General features: G+C 44.2%; 1 long non-coding RNA gene across 1 annotated transcript; it reads left to right on the top strand.

Annotated features, from left to right (window-relative positions):
• Positions 1 to 1208: 1208 nt before the first annotated feature.
• On the top strand, positions 1209 to 16621 carry LOC110347113 (uncharacterized). Its single transcript, XR_002391517.2, has 3 exons — positions 1209 to 2603; positions 10826 to 10904; positions 16193 to 16621. It is a non-coding gene; the product is annotated as an uncharacterized LOC110347113 (long non-coding RNA).
• The last annotated feature ends 83 nt before the right edge of the window (positions 16622 to 16704 follow it).

Here is a 16704-nt window from a genome sequence, read left to right as displayed (position 1 = left end):
ATAAATAGGTAAGGTGATACACACTGTGGAGAAAAATTAAATAGAAAAGGCAATAGGGAGTGGTAGCCATGTGGGAAGAGAAGGAGTTTTTGATTTTTAAATGGTTCAACAAGAAAGGCTTCATGCAAAGTGAGACGCTGGAGCAGACTTGGAAGAAGTGAGGTAATATGGGAAAAGATTTCTCAGGCTGTGGGGTGAGCAAAAGCAAAGACTGTGGGGTATGCTTGTGGAACAAGGAAGAGGCCAAGTGTCTGAAGCAGAGAGAGGGCAGTCAGAGGATCAGATTGCTGTACAGGGCCAGCTAGCACCAAGCCTCGGGGGCCTGTGGTCCTCTACCTCTATGTGTCATTCCAGGGAAGTGATTACTTGAACTCCCTTAGCCACAAATTTGGCTTTTTTCCTTTGGCTGAAACCGTAGGGAAAGTTGAGGGACAGGCAGGGAAAGTTAAAGGGCCTCAGTGAAGTTTCTGGCAAATAAAGAGTTGCACCCCCCCCAGAGAGAGTAGCTAAGAAAAACAAACAGAGAGAGCTGATAAAGCTGGCCTGGCTACCAACCGCAATGCCTCCTCCCTCCACCTCCAACTAACCATAAAAGAAACAAAGTGGAAAGGGGGAGTATATTATTTTTTAAAAACTCAGTATATGAATATACACTAACACGTGAACACTCACACACCTACACATAAGTACATATATATTTTATTCTCTCACCATATTAATACACTAAAATGCACATGTATCCTTTTTTGCTAACTTGGCCTTGAATTATACATAGAGACCCTGTCTCAAAAAAACAAACAAGGACCAGGGATTTAGCTCAGTGGTTCCGCTGCCTGCCTTGCAAGCACAAGGTCCCGAGTTTGATCCCCTGTACCAAAAAAACCCCCCAAAAACAAACAAACCAACAAAAAATAAATAAATAGGGCCCGGCTACTTAGCTCAGTGGTTCCGCCACCTGCCTCACAAGCGCAAGGACCCGAGTTCGATCTCCAGTACCAAAAAATAAATATATAAAGGAGGCTAAGAACAAAGAGCCCTGAGTGCTGGCTCTGGGCTCCCCACCTTACTCTGACAAGGTAGCTGTCTATCTCCTTATTTCTTTCCCTTTTTCCAATAAAGTGATTTTATTTCCTTACTTCTCTCCCCTTTCCAATAAAGTGATTTTGTTTTCTCCTTTTAAAGCTTACATCTCTAAGGGCCAGGGATTTAGCTCAGTGGTGCTGGGCCTGTCTCACAAACGCAATGTCCTGAGTTTGATCCCCAGTACTACAAAAACAAAACAAAACAAACAAACAAAAAACCCCAACAAATCCCTCAAAGAAAAGACAGAACAACAACAACCAAAAAAAAATCCTTACATCTCTAATTCTTTCATTGGTATAAAGTTTTATGAACCCTAGATAAGATCTACCCTCGCCAGCTGGCCCCCACAATCCACGAATATTTTTCTACTGTTTTGGGGCTTGCTGGCCTGGGTCTTTCTTAGTGGAACAACAAGTCAGTGTAATTCCTAAAATGCAATACCATGCTGAAGCACTCTGGCCAAAAGGTGTTACTTTCCCTCTGTCTCTAAGATACCTATTTTTTTGTTTGTTTGTTTTTGTTTTGGTGCTGGGGATGAACTCAGGACCTTGCACTTGTGAGGCAGGCAGCGGCACCACTGAGCTAAATCCCTGGCCCTCTAAGATACTTGTTTTGAGTCCAGACTTTCCTTTCCTTTAGGGAGATTTTTCCAGGGGCAAGCATGTTGTTCTCCCTGTCAGCAAACCTATGTCAGTATCGCGCTCCACCTTCTTCAATATCAGAAAGGAGAACCTGAGCTACATGCCTTGCCTCCAGGAGGCTTTGGGTTTCTATGCAAATCTCTTTACTTTTCCCTCTAAGCCCAAAATATATGTAAGAGTCCTTTTCAAAAGCCACAAAGGGCTCCATTTTACCCCTCTCTTAGAGAAAGGATGCCTACCTAATGAAAACTGCCATAAATAATGGATATCATTAAAGTTATCATGGGGGAGGTTGGTTTCAAGGTGGAATATTAAGTACACCTAGGCAGAGAAGAAAGGCAGCTTCTTGTCATTCTCTTACATATGGATGTACTATAATTTAATTGATTGTTCCACTTTAGGGTATTTGTTTCCTCCTTTTTTATTATTATAAGTAATTCTCCAATGACTCTTGGCATGGGTACAAGACATTTCTGTAGAATAGATTCTTGAAAGCAGAGTTGATGGGTCAAAAGGCATATACATTTAAATTTAAAACATTCCCAAGTTGCCTTACAAAAATGTTTTACCGCTTTTCATTCCTACAAGAATGTCCGTTTTCCCACTCCATCACCATCACTAAATATTAACAACCGTTTTTCACCTTTGATATTAATAGTTTTTCAATTTCCATATCTCTGATTACTAGTGAGGTTGAACATGTTTTTATGTTTATTGGCCATTTTTCTTTCTCTGTGAACTGACTATTCATAACCTTTGTTTATTTTTCTATCGGATAGTTTGTCATTTCCTTATCTGGTTTTATGTTTATTTCTAGGTGTTTTGAAGTTGTGGTTGTAAATTGATTACTACAGACAAATAGAAAAGCGATTGATTTTAGTAAGTTGTTCTTATTTCTGGCATCCTTCCTGAACATTTGTCTTGATTTTAATTGTTTTATAGTTGAACATCTTTCTTTCCTAGGGAAACTATCATATCATTTGCAAATAGTTTATTGTGATTACTGGTTTATTCGGACTTATGCCTAATTTTTAAAAATGTATATGTTTTCTATAGACCATCTTTCTAGGGTATTTTTTTCACTTCCTGCCTTTTGAAGCTTAACAGCATTTCTGTGTTCTTTGTTTTTTTGTTTTATTTTGTTTCGTATTGTGCAAGGGATAGAACCCAGGTCCTTGTACATGTTAGGCAAGTGCTTTGCCACTGAACTACACCCCCAGCTCCATCTTTGTTCCTTTTGTGGTCTGGAAGTTCTATATTGCATCTTTTGTTAAATATTGAAAAAACTTTTGCTGTCATTGTGAAAAATCAAATCAATTCATAACCTCTCCCCAAGGAAGGTAAGGTTATTAATACACTTGGTTGTTTTTTGGTTTTTGCTCTTTTTTTGGTACCAGGCAGGGATTGAACTCGGGACCTTGCACTTTCAAGGCAGGCACTGGAACCACTGAGCTAAATCCCCAGCCCTATTAATACACTTGGACCCTACTCCACATGCCTCATTTCCCTTGTTTAATTGAAATCACTTAAGATCTTAGTACTAGATTTAAAAAAGATTTTTTTCACATTGCATCTCTATTACTTATGAATCCTTTATTTTCTGCTCTTTTGCTATATAGGATGTTGTTTTGTTTGGTCACCTCCCATGATTGAAAAAGTAGTCATACTATGATTTTACTAATGATTGACTTTTATATTTACCAAACTATCTAAGCCTTTATTTCTCTGATGATGAAAGTTAAGAACAATCAATGTCTCCTGATTTTCTTACTCTACAGGTAATGAAGATTTTAGGGTACCTTTACCTGGCTTGCCCTCTTCTCACTGATTTCCAGTCTTTTAAACTTTACTGTGGATTTATAAATCCAACTTGCATTTCAATCATATACCTCTTTTTTGAAGGATAGATTTTTTTGTTCAGTTTTTATGACATATTTAGTTGGTTTTAATGCTTGTAACCAATCTTTTATATTATAATATTCCCATTTCCAAGTTCTTAATTTTAATTCATCTCTTGAGCAGCTGAAGTATATCTTCAAGTCATTTATTTAGGGAGAACACGAGTGATGCATTTTCTCCACCGTTCTTTATAAACATGGAATATATCTCTGTTGTTTTCCCACATGAATGACAACTTGCTGGGTACAGAATTCATATGTTGCCATCTTTTTCACTCAAAACTACAACCATTGTTCCCTATCTCTTTTGCATTTAGAAAAGTCAAGGCAAAACCTAAGACCAGGCTAAAATTTCCCCTCCGTAACCCAGTTTTATGTGTGGACCTATGTAATATTTTCCCTTCATCTTAGAAAAAAATGTCTTTCCATTGCCAGGATATGTCTTTTTTTTTTTTTTGTACTGGGGACCAAACTTGGGTCCTTGTGCTTGCGAGGCAGGTGGTGGAACCACTGAGTTAAATCCCCGGCCCCAGGATATGTCTTGGTATGATAATTCTTTATTAATTTTCTCTGTAACTCATTGATCTATATAACCAATCATTTTTTCACTCAAGAAATAATCCCCCCCACCCCAGTACCGTGAATCCAACTCAGGACTTGCACTTGCCAGGCAGGCACCACACCACTGAGTTAAATCCCCAGCCCAAGAAATAATCTTCTACTGAGTATGTGAGCATGATGTTCATTTGATTGTAATGATTATAAGCATCTTCTGGCTAATTCCCTTCTCTCCATCATCTTTCATCTAGGTGAACACAGCAGCCTTCAAATGAGTCTCTGTGCTTTCATTCAGCTCCTTTCTTTCTTTCCATTCTCTAACTATTCATGACTCTCGAGGGGGAGGACCCAGGTGACTTTCTCATTGCTGTAGGTCCTGTCTTCCTGTTGCTCTCCAGATAGGATCTAAACTCTTTAGTGTGTCCACTGCAGCCTTGAGTGAGTATTCTCTACCCTGCTGGCTTCATCCTTGCTCCCTACCATGCAGCGTTGTGGGCCTCCTCTTATTCCTTAATCTAGGACCCTTCCTTTTGCCTTCTCCTTGCTTTCTGCTCCCTCCTGCCTTCACAGTTTGGCCAACTCCTCTGTGTTCTTCAGATCTAAGTTTAATTATTAATTCCTCAGGGAAACCTACCCTGATATCTCTTACCCTGCACTATTATGTCCTATTATAACCCCCTAAACTTTGTCCTTTGTTCATTCATTACCATAGGGGTTTACTGAGTGGCTGCTGTATGCTAGGCATTTATTCTAGACATCAGGAATACATTACTGTACAAAAGAGACAAAGGTTCCTGCCCTCATGAAACTTAATTTTACAGATATTCTCTCTTAGTGCTTCTTAGAACTTCTATAAATCAGTTGACTGAGGAATTGTTTTTAGTCTGTCTTTCCCACAAAATAGCTCCGTAAGAAATGGGATCAACCTCCCAAGGGGAAGGTCCCAAGTTCCATCCTCAGTACAAAAAAAAAAAAAAAGAAAAAAGAAATGGAATCAAATCTACTTGTCTACTCTTGTAGCTCTGGATGTAAGGCAAGGCCTAATAGATAACAAACACTCAGTAAATGTTTAATGGATTAATTAAGGCATTTTATAAAGGTCAGGACTCTTTCAAGTTGCAATCCATCTCAAGCTATGAAAGAAAGAGAGAGAGAAAGAAAGAAAAAGAAAGAGAGGGAGAGAGAGAGAAAGAGGATAGGCGTGGTAGCACATGCCTATAATCCCAGCACTCATGAGGCTGAGGCAGGACTCAGCATAAACTCTCGCTATGAGTTTGAAAACAGCTGGGCTACATAGTGAGTTCAAGACTGACCTGAACTACATAGCAAGACCCTGTCTCAAAAAAAAAAGGAAGAAAATGAAAAAAGTGAGGTAGATTCATCAGCTCACTAACTGAAACCCATGGGCAGCTGTAGCTCCATGCACAGCTGGATCCAGAGTCTTATGTGATGCCAACAGGGCTCCCTCTGCTCCCCTCTGAGTGTTGATCTTATTCTTTCCAGCTCTAGATGGATTCCCTCCATGTTGCCAGGGGAGATAGGTACTGACAGTTCCAAATGCACATATTCTCAGCCTAGCAACACCAGGAAAAAAGCACTTGTTTCTCTCAGCGTCTGCATGTATGCAAGGCCCAGATGACTGGGGGCTGAGCCAGCTTAGGTCCCTCAGCTCTGTCACTGTGTCTGAGAGATGGGATATTCTGATTGACCAAGGCCCGGCTGGTCCACCTCTGCTTGGGCGCTGGGGGAGTCAGTGGAGGAGGACACCACAGTTGACCTTCACACCAGGCTGTCTCAGAGTTCAGGAGGAATTCCCCAAAGATATAGCAGTATTGCCAACAGGAAGAAAATGATGTATCACTAGGACAAGCGTTTTGTGATGAGGGTTTGTTTGTTTGTTTGCATTCTGTACTTTCTGCAACCAGTGGTCTTTGCGTCTCTCACTCCCTCCCAGCTTGTGGCTTCTGTCTTGTCCTAAGTAGCTGCTTCCTGGAAGTGCTGTCCTTGTGCTGTGGGTGAGCAAGGGAGGAGTCCAGGGCCCCTTGTACCTTTCTACACAAACCTGTTTTTAAGACAGTAGTCTCAGATGGAGGGCCGGGGATTTAGCTCAGTGGTTTCACCGCCTGCTGCGCAAGCGCAAGGACCTGAGTTCCAATCCCCAGTACAAAAAAAAAAAAGAAACTCAAATGGCTTTTTTTTGGTACTGAGGATTGAACTCGGGACCTTGCACTTGTGAGGCAGGCTCAGGAACACCTGAGCTAAATCCCTGGCCCCAGATGGCTTTTTCATACTTTGGGAAACTCTGTCTCGTGATAATAATCCACTGGAGAAATGCAACATAGATTCAATTGAATCATTTTTGTCCCTGCCTTTTTGAAGAGCAGGTTAGTAGAATCCCCATCTGATTTCAGGAGTTGAGGGTCAAGCACTTTGTGTAGAAGGGCTGGGCATGGTGGCGAACGCCTGTAATCCCAGCACTTTTGAGGCTGAGGCAGGAGGACTGAGATGAGTTCAAGGCCAGCCTTTGCAACATAGTGAGTTCAAGACCAGCCCAATCTCCATAGAGAGCCTGACCTTAAAAAAAAAAATTATGTGGAAGGGAGCTGCCCACGTGCCCATTTCCCCAGCTGTCTTCAAGGCCCACGTCCAGACTGCAGCAGGGCCCTCCACATCAGCTGCATCAATTTAAAGGCTGCAACTCCCAGGGTTACAATTGTTTTGAGGGCATTGCACCATGTTTTGTGTAACAGTGTCGGGCGGTAGCTTCAGATAATTATAAACAGGTATATTCAGCTGCATGAAAGCCCAATGGGATATTCCCAAGCCAGGCAGGATGTAGAATTCTTCACTGTCCTGAGGACATCCAGCATCTGTGGCACCTGACCACACAATGCCAGTGGAAACCCTCATTCATTTGGATAACCAAAAATTCCCCCCACAAATTTTTTAACCAACTGCTGGAGGATTGTCCACACACTGCTTCTCAGATTTTGAAAACTTTAAACCTAGATTTATCTGTCCTCACACTCCCAAAATCTGCTAATATTGTGAGTCTTTTCTCTACTCTCATGGATAACGCCTCCAGAAAAGCAGCAGCTACAGCATAGACCAAGGAAAGACTGACCTTGGTTTTGCTTAGGATGTTTCCAATAGTTGCTCACCATTTTTGGAAAACCACTGAAAGCAAAGCCTCTTGAGGTCATGCCAATACATCCCAGTGCCTCAGTTGGCCTGGTAGCCGTGGTGGTCAGTGACTGCATTCATATACAAGCATGTGACACTTTCAAACGTTGTCTTGATTACTTTTCTCATTGCTGAGACAAAATCCCCAATACCCAAAGTTAAAGGAGGAAAGGTTTATTGTAGCTCACACTTTGTAGACGTTTCAGTTCACAATCAGCTGGCTCCAAGGCAGGGTGGCATGGCAGAGGGACATCGCGGAGGAGAAACAGTTCATGTTGGGCAGAACGAAGCAAAGCAGCAAAGTAGTGAAGAAGCAGCAATCAAATGATAGCAACCCTCTTTCTGTCCCTTATATTCTACCCAAGCTACACACCCTTAGGGTGGCTAGAACTCACACCCAGGATGGGCCTTCCCATTATCCATGCCCAGAACTATGCCAAACCAATCAGTGGACTAAGTGAATAATCACACACCCTTAATCTCAGCAAGAGGATCACACTGAATCCAAGCATCACACACTCTAGATCTAGCCACTTCTGAGAAGCCCCCACCTACGACCACATGAGGCTCTGGGGGGAGAGTGGACATCTAGACACAAGTCATAACAAATGTCTTCAGAGCTAGAGTATTTGCATGCAGATACACAGAGCTGTTGTATAGCATTTTCTCTTTATTTCCTTGTATTATTATTATTGGGTTCTTTTTGGACATTTTGACATTTAACATGGCAGATGTTTAAAACTATATGTAGTAGGTAATATTATTTATGCATTTATTTCAGGTTAGTAAGGGGATGTTATAAAACATTTGTCATAAATACATGTTGTGTAGGATAGAGTTGAGAATAAGTTTAAGAGTTTGGCAGATGTCAGCCTCAGTAGGAACATTTTTCTGTTCAGAATTATTTTACTTTCCTTAATAACAAACCTAGAGTAAAGGCCAAAGACATGCATTTCATCAGGGTCATCCGCCTTTGTTATCAAGGTCCCAATAGCAGCTGTGATTCAGGCTCCTCCATCTGCTCCCTCCACAAGCATCGCACCTAGATCTTTCTGCCCTCCAGGTGGGCAGCCCTAGAGAGAGAAAGTCCTGGAAGTAACAGATGCACAGTCCTGGAGAGGACCCTCCTCCCCTCGATAGTGGTCTTTTCTTTTGCTCTGGGCCATTGATTGCTTCTCCCAGGATCTCTCTGTATCCTTCCATTTTTTCCTGAAGCCCTTGTAGCTCTGAAGAGCTCATATAATTCCTGGGCCTAGATCAAATTCAAGACAATTTCCTTTCCCCCAGGCCCATGTCCCTTGAAATATCCCCCGGCAGGTCTGGCTCCAATCATGCAGTCACTGGGACCTAGCTGGCTAGGAGTGGTCTCCAAAGTAATAAGCCTTCAGTCTCCATGGCTACTGGCCAACAGCTGGGCACCTTCTCTGAGCCTGGAGCCATTCTTCCACCTAACCACCCTGCAACCTTGCTCAGGCTGCATGGATTCATGTTTGCTGTGGAAAACAGAGGAGCAGAAACAGGAGGTCTTCATTTGGATTCTGAGCACAGGGATCTCCCTCATGTTCCCACTTCTCTGGATCTCGCTGGCTTATCCTGTCACCAGTTCTGTGAACAGGCCTGCACTTCGCTGGGCTTGCCTCCCCTCTGACTGCCTTGAGGCCAGTTCCCAGCTTTGTCACTGCATCCCAAAGAAATAGAATTCCAGCTCCAAAAGCGGTGACGGATCATGTGGATTTTACTGGAGGTTTTGTGAAATAACAGAAGTGTCATAAAGCTCCCCCTAAGCTCCTTTCCCCAAGTTCTGCCCACAGCAGCTACACCTCCCTTCTCTGGCTCTCCAGCCTTTCTTCCTTGCCCTGTTTCCATAGTGGCTGCAGTCCACGTGTAAAACTCCTTCAACCAGCTGGGTCTCCTGGCACATGTCTATAACCCCAGCACTCTGGAAGGCCACGGCAGGAGGACTGCAAGTTGGTGCCCATCCTGAGCAACTTGGTGACTTAGTGAAACCCTGTCACAAAATTAAAAATTAAAAATGGATTGGAGATGTAGTCCAAAGACATAGGGTTCCATCCCTAGGACTTGGAGGGAAAAAGAAGAACCAACCTGAACCAGAGAGAGGCTACCAGCAGGCCTTGGTTCATCTCCCCAGCCTCTCCTATCTCTCCTAAACACCTGTGGTACTTAGCAAAGGGAAGGGGGAGGGCTCTTTGCTTGTGTCCTGCCTAGAGTTTGCTCTGGTTTAAGGCTGGCCCCACTGCACCCTTCTGCCATCCTACCCCATCCTCCCTTCATCTCTACAACTTTGCTTGAGGATGTCCTTGTCAGCCCCACCCTGACCTGTAGGAGACCGTCAGTGACTATCAAGGCCTTTGATGATGTTCCGGAGCAGGCGTGACTGCTATGCAGGCAAGCTCATGAGTCCTGGGATTCCCCAGGGACAGACCCAGCAGCTCTACCTTCTTCATGAGGCAGCTTCTGCACCAGCCTCAGCCCCTCCACCCACACCAGAGTCTGTACAAGATGCTCTTCATGTCCATAATCTGTATATGTTTGGGGGACAGGAGACAGTAGAATGTGTCATGCCATAAAGCTCAGCCTCTGGGCTATTCTGGGTTGTCCCAAGGCTATCTGACCTTTGCTGGTACCTATGGGGTGTCAGGAGATCCAGCAATCCCAATGGGACAAACTTGTCACCTCAGAGACAAACTTGGGAGTGATATCTAGCCAGGTCCAAGGGCTGACTGAGAAGCCCATCAGATTAGGGCCTGGTCTGTTGAGAATTTGACTTGTATCACATCCAGCTCCCTCTATCTGTCACCCTCTGACTGCAGCTCTGATTCAGATTGTCTCCCTTTCTTCCTCCCTTCACTAAGAGCTGGAATGCAGTTGCCCCTCCAGACTCTGGGAGGTTTAGCACTATGGAATGTCTAAACTGTTTCCACACTGACTGGCTTCAGCCATCCCAGATGCTGAAAGTTGTCACACACAAACACACACACACACACACACACACACACACACGAGAGTACCTCCCTAAGTGCACTAATCTGGAGTTATTGTACACTGGAACAGGGTACCTCCCTGTTCCCTGTGGTCAAGGTTCAGAGCTCTTAGCTCACAGAGACATGGCTCGGGCAACTTGTAGTCTGACTTGGCTGCTGCTCCAGAAGTAAATCCTGCAAGGAGGATTCGAAAGGAGGAAACTGAACAAGAGTTCCCAAGAAGAACCAGGAAGGGAGTGGGGATGGGAAGCAAGGAGAGTAAGGATGGGCCACTGAGCAATGCTACACAGAAGGTGACTTTAGCCAATGCCACAGGGGACTTTGCAGGTCACCTAGGCCATGTGTCAACACTGCCTGTCCAGGGAGCAGGGGAGCTGCAGGATTAATGCCCCTGCACCTAAACTACTGCCCTTGCCCCATGTGTTTTCCCAATACTTACATTCTGTATATTTCCTTACAGTGGGTTCCAGGAGCCTGAGTTCAGTGTCTGGCAAAGATGGAATGGAGGCTGCTGAGGTGAAAGCTGGTATGAATTGCTGGTGTGTAAAAATGATCCAGGGGTGTGTGAGCAAAGCACACAATGCAGAGCACTCACCTTGTGAGCAGAGCACATACACTACAGTCTCTCTTCTACCATTTCTTAGTGCAGATTTGCTCTCTGAGGTCTGCCACCCTGACACGTTTCTCTGGCGTGTTCTAGTCACCACTCTAAGTTATCTCCCTCCTGATAGCAGAGTCCTTTGGTTGCCTCATAAACTGTCCCCTGGTGGTAAAGCTGGAACCCAAATCAGTCCAGGTATATTTGCTCCCAATTCCTTTCCTCACTGGGAAGGATTCAGTCCCTTAAGAAATTGTCAGACCAGGTGTGGCAGCACGTGCCTGTAATCCCAGCCCTCAGGAGGCTGAGGCAGGAGGATCACCATGAGTTTTGAGTTTGAGGCCAACCTGAGCCACATAGTGAGTTCAAGTCCAGCCTGAACTGCATAGTGAGACTCTGTCTCAAAAATCCAAAAAAAGGGGGCCAGGGATTTAGCTCAGTGGTTTCGCTGCCTGCTGTGCAAGCACAAGGTCCCAAGTTTAATCCCCAGTACCAAAAAAAGGATTGGGGATTTAGCTCAGTGGTTCTGGTGCCTGCCTCGCAAGCATAAGGTCCCGAGTTCGATCCCCGGTACCAAAAAAAGAAAGAAAAAAAAGCCACAAAAAAACAAAAAAAAGAAAAAGAAAGAAATAGCCTGTGGAGGCCAGAGTTTCCTCACAAAGGAGGATAGAAATCTCTTTACACAAAGGTTCTCAAAGGCCTTGGGCATACCACATGCTCCATAGAGCAGATGCATCAAGGCAGATGCAGATGGGGGCTGAAATTTCCCCCTCTGCTACACCACCCAAACTCTACCTTTTCCCCATCCTTTGGTCATAGTCTTTTCTGCTTATCTTTTGCCATCTCCAGATTACACATGGTGGAGATGCTGCCCACATCTTCACAGATGTGTGGATGTCTCACCCCGGCCTGGGATCAAGATGTCCCTAGTCTCCCATTCCAAAGGGTCACCAGTCATCTTCCCCTCCCCATCCACCTCCTTACCATCCATTGCCCACCAACCCCTCACCAAGAGAGAAAACTGGTTTCTCTTTGGCCTCACTGGGGTATTTTCTGCTCCACTTTTCAGTTATAGTCAGTGTCTCCAGTGGATTCCCTCCCCAAAGGGTCTGCCTTGGATGGCAGCTTTTTTGGCCACCCAACAGCTCTGGCTTCTGGCTACACGTTAGAAGTGTCGGGGGCCAGGGATTTAGTTCAGTGGCACTGCGCCTGCCTCACAAGCACAAGGTCCCTAGTTAAATCCCTGGTACCAAAAAAAAAAAAAAAGCATCAGGGATCTTGACTGGCCCCATATCAGATATGGGGTTTCCTTATTGCTCAGCCATCTCCTGCCCAACTGTGGCCACCAAGTCATTTTGAAACCCAGTTTCCAGTCTGCAACCTAGGTAAACTGTAAGGAACCTCTCAGCTGTGTTGACAAGAACACCAACTCCAATTAAATAAAAAGGGGAATTTACTGGTTCACTAAACAAAAAGTCATAAGGTCAGTTAGCTCCAGACTTACCTAGATCCAGAGGCTCAACCAAAGGGCTGGTGAGCCAAATAAACTACAAAACAGAGAGTGGCTGAGGTGTGATTCTCCAAGTGAAAACTGGAACATGGTCACGGAGAGAAGGACAAATGGTTCTGAGCAGGCCAAAACATCAGATGTCTGCTCGAGATGCTCTGGTCCTATTTTCTGTGCAGTATTACCAACCATAAGCCACCACAGTGACAAACCATAAGCCACTTGGAGTTTAGCCTTCAGCTTAGTGCTAAGCTGAGTGAAAATTTCACTGAGTGAAACTGTCCCTGTGTGTCCCCTCATTGTCAAGGCTAGAAAAAGATCAATAAGTGGGCATAGCTCCAGCCCAACGAGAGAGAGAAAATCAGCAGCAGCCTTGTCCCTAGGGCTTTGTACAAATCAGAGCACCTTTGGGCCACCCCACTGCCTTTTCTGACCTAGATACAGCACCCTGAGCATATTTTATAGAGTTCTGTAATCCACTGGGGAACGATTCCAGCATTAATGGAATTCTGCTGGTAAAACAGTCCTCAAAAATCTCACATTTCATCCAGCTGTGGCGGCACACACCTGTAATCCCAGGACTTGGGAGGCTGAGGCAGGAAGATTGATATGAGTTTTAGGCCAGTCTGGGTTAGAAAGTGAGTTCAAGGCCAATCTGTCTCAAAAAAAAAAAAAAAAAAGACATTATATTAAAAAAAAAACAACTCACATTTCTTGGTGAGGTCTAAAAACAGGAAGTTCACAACCTGAAAAGAACTTCTCCCACTGCACCTTCACCACAAGGGATGCTTCTTGACACCTGGGCACAGGAGAAAGCATTCCATCCCATTCTGATTCTCCAGATTGGGAAGACAATCACCAAGGCACTCTGTTTTCTAAGAGCACCCCACTCGGCGATCTCTCCTGATAGACTGGTTGGTGAGCAATACTTTCCATATAATGCACTGGGCGCAGGTGTCAAGCTTTATTTGGACATCCTCTGCCATCATGGGCCACAGAAACCATGCCCTAATTAGCCCCAGCATCTGTTCCCTCCCCAAGGCCTGGAATCACCATGCATGGACAAGTGCGCCGTAGGGCAGCCTTTTGAAACAATACCAACTGCTTCCATAGTCCATTCAGGAGGCACAAAGAATCCTGTGCAATGTCTAATAATTAGGGAAGTCTCTGTCACTCCTAGAGTAGGGCGTTCAGGCTGGAAGGGGAGCTTGTACCCTTCTTGCTAGAAGGACATATTTCTTCACCATCACCCACATCTCGACATCTTCCTGGTAAAGCTTTCTGCCAATTTTTCACCCTGTCTACGGAAGGGGGTAGATTTGGGTACATAATTCAAGGCTGTAAGTACAACTTCTGAGGATTCCCACAGGCTGTCATCCAAGTCCCTTTTTCAGGCCCCTTTCCTATTCCTAATGGCCACACTCCCTCATTAAAGATGATCTCAATGACCTGAGAATGTGACCTTTGTAACATAGCAGCTGCCCTGCAGAGTACATGACACAATGCTGGAATTACAGTCATTGGTGTGTACATCCTGCCTGTCTCCTAATACCCAACTCAGCGCTGTAAGTGAGGGGTGGAACAGGGCACACCTGGAAGGATGCACCACACTTGTATTCCTTAGATGTATTCTCTCTTATTGCATTGCTGGGTGTAGAACTCAGGGGCCCATACATCCTAGGAAAGTGCTCTACCACTGAGCTACACCCCAGCCCTTCTATTTTACTTTGAGACAGGGTCTTGCTAAATTGCCCAGGCTGGCCTTGAGCCTCTTCAGTAGCTGGGATTATAGGTATCCACCACTGAACCTAGTGCATTAGACATATTCTTGATAATCCACATCAGCCTTGAAACTCTGGTCTATTAAAGCGGCATTGGGCCTCACTTCCAGATGAGCAAAATGTCACAATTTTATTATCCCAAATAACCTAATATTATGTCACCTTCTATCAGTTTGTTTGCCTGCATCTCTTCCTCTGGGAAACCATCCCTTATTCATTCCGTGTGGTTTAGGTGATTCCCCACTCAGTCCTCCCCGCTCCAGGGCCCAAAGGTGAATATGTGATGCAGGTCTGCAAATCAGCCTATTCTATTTCTCTAATCATAGTGATGAGTTCAGGGACAAGTACATGACCAAGCTGGGACAATTAGAATCTTCCCTGGAAGTTTTCTGTTAAAACCATCAAGAAAATGCTCCCTCAGCCAGGTGTGGTAGTGTACACTATAATCCCAGAACTCTGGGAGGCTGAGGCAGGAGATCATAAGTTTGAACCCAGCCTGGGTAACTTAGCAAGTTAGCAAGATTCTGTCTTAAAATAAAAAAGGGCTGGGGTGCCAGAGATTTAGCTCAGTGGCACCTCGCCTGCCTCACAAGCACAAGGTCCTGAGTACCAAAAAAACCAAAAAAACCCAAAAACAATAGGGCTGGAGATGTAGCTCAGTGAGAAGGACCTGGATTTAATCCCCAGTAACACTAAATAAATAAGAAAAGAAAATGCCCTTCCTCTCTGAGAGTGCACGCTGGAGCTGCCTATGGCCATTTCACTGTTGACAGGGAGAAATAATTCTGCAATAGAAGAAAACGAGGCCAACACACAATATTATCCAGTGACTAAGCAGAGAGGAGAGGAGATAGATAGGGAGATGGAGAAGAACCAGATGACCATCATTGGAGCCCTTGGCCTAGCCATTTCTGAACAGCTACACTTTTAGGAAATTAAATATTATAAGCTCCCAGTCTATTATTTCATCTTTGGTTAAAACTGTAGTTGAAAGCGGACATGGTGGTACAAGCCTGTGATCCCAGCCCTTGGGAGACTGAGCCATGAAGATCACTGCAAGCTCAAGGCCAGCCTGGGCTACATAGTGAGTTCAAGGCCAGCCTGGGCTACACAGTGAGAACCTGTCTCAAAACCACAAAACAAAACAAAACAAAAACCTGTTGGTTCCAATAGCAATAGATAAGAAGTCCTGAGAGAATGAGAAGTTACTGACACAAGGGCTTTTGAGAGAATGAAAGCATTGGATTGGACACAATTGTTTTTGTGTAGCAAAGATTAGGAGTAAACTGAAAGGTACAAAGGGGTAGGAGAGAGAAAGAGACAGAGAGAGACAGAGAGAGAGAGATTTGGCTGTATGGCGTTAAGATCTTATTTCAAATTACATTTACTCTTATGTTATATCTTGTCATCGTGATATTGAGTAGTTTGTATGCAAGAATCTCTCCTATAATATCCAATGCTAACTACAATGTTTTATTGTTTTATAGCTCTTAACCTTAAGACTATAATGCTTGTTTATTGTGGAAAACTGTATTTACTCATTGTAAGTTTGTTATAGGAAATCAAACTTTCCATCACCCTTGTAATATTTAACCCACTGAACATGACTTCAGCACTCTTGTTTTATTTAAAGCAGTCCAAGAGTGGTGGAGTTTCTTGGCATTAAGAAAAAGTATCTGGAGGTTGTTTCCTCTTGTATAACAAATGCTGATTATAACAAATTCTGATTATAACAGGCTCCTATTAAAAACACAAGGCCAGGGCCGGGGATTTAGCTCAGTGGTTCCACTGCCTGCCTCCCAAGTGCAAGGTCCTGAGTTCAATCTCCAGTACCACAAAACAACAACAACAACAAAAAACACTATGCCATGTTCAAACTTTCTCTTCCACGTGCTGGACTTTGCTGTTACATAAACTAATACATTGCTCTTCCTCTCTTAGGGCCCACTGAGAAGTGTCAAGAAAGGCAAAGGCTAGGCGGGTTGGATCCTGGTGTTCTGAAGACCCTCCCCTCTTCTGGGGCCTGTGGCTGCCGCTAGCATTTCAGAGACCCTTGGACACTGACTCTGAGCTAACACAATTTCTAGAGCTCCAGTTTGGCCCTGCAATTAGCTGGTTCCAGCGGGAGTATCAGTGGAAACCTCACCCTGAGTCTACGTCCTGGAAGCCCTACCCCTACCCTGCAGTCATTTCCATAGTTCCTGAAGGTGAAGTTGGAATCTCCACCACCAGCAGCACCGATCCTTGGCCTACGTGGACCCAGAGTTTTGTTTTTTTTTTTCCAAAGAAAACACTTAGAGTGGGTTCCTGGATTCTCCTTCCCTGTTCAAACAAAATAAAGGCTACAGTACATCCACTAACAACTTGAAATATACAGAATTAGAGATCACTACTGTCACTAGGTTGGGTCTGAAATAAAGAATTTAACCCACCCTTTTAAAATAAGTTTGCAG

Source organism: Heterocephalus glaber, unplaced genomic scaffold (assembly GCF_053883595.1).
Source record: "Heterocephalus glaber isolate CG9 unplaced genomic scaffold, H.glaber_assembly_v1.0 deba00001452, whole genome shotgun sequence".
NCBI classification, from domain to species: domain Eukaryota; kingdom Metazoa; phylum Chordata; class Mammalia; order Rodentia; family Bathyergidae; genus Heterocephalus; species Heterocephalus glaber.
Note: the sequence above shows the minus strand (reverse complement) of the source record. Positions and strands in the feature narration are given on the sequence as shown.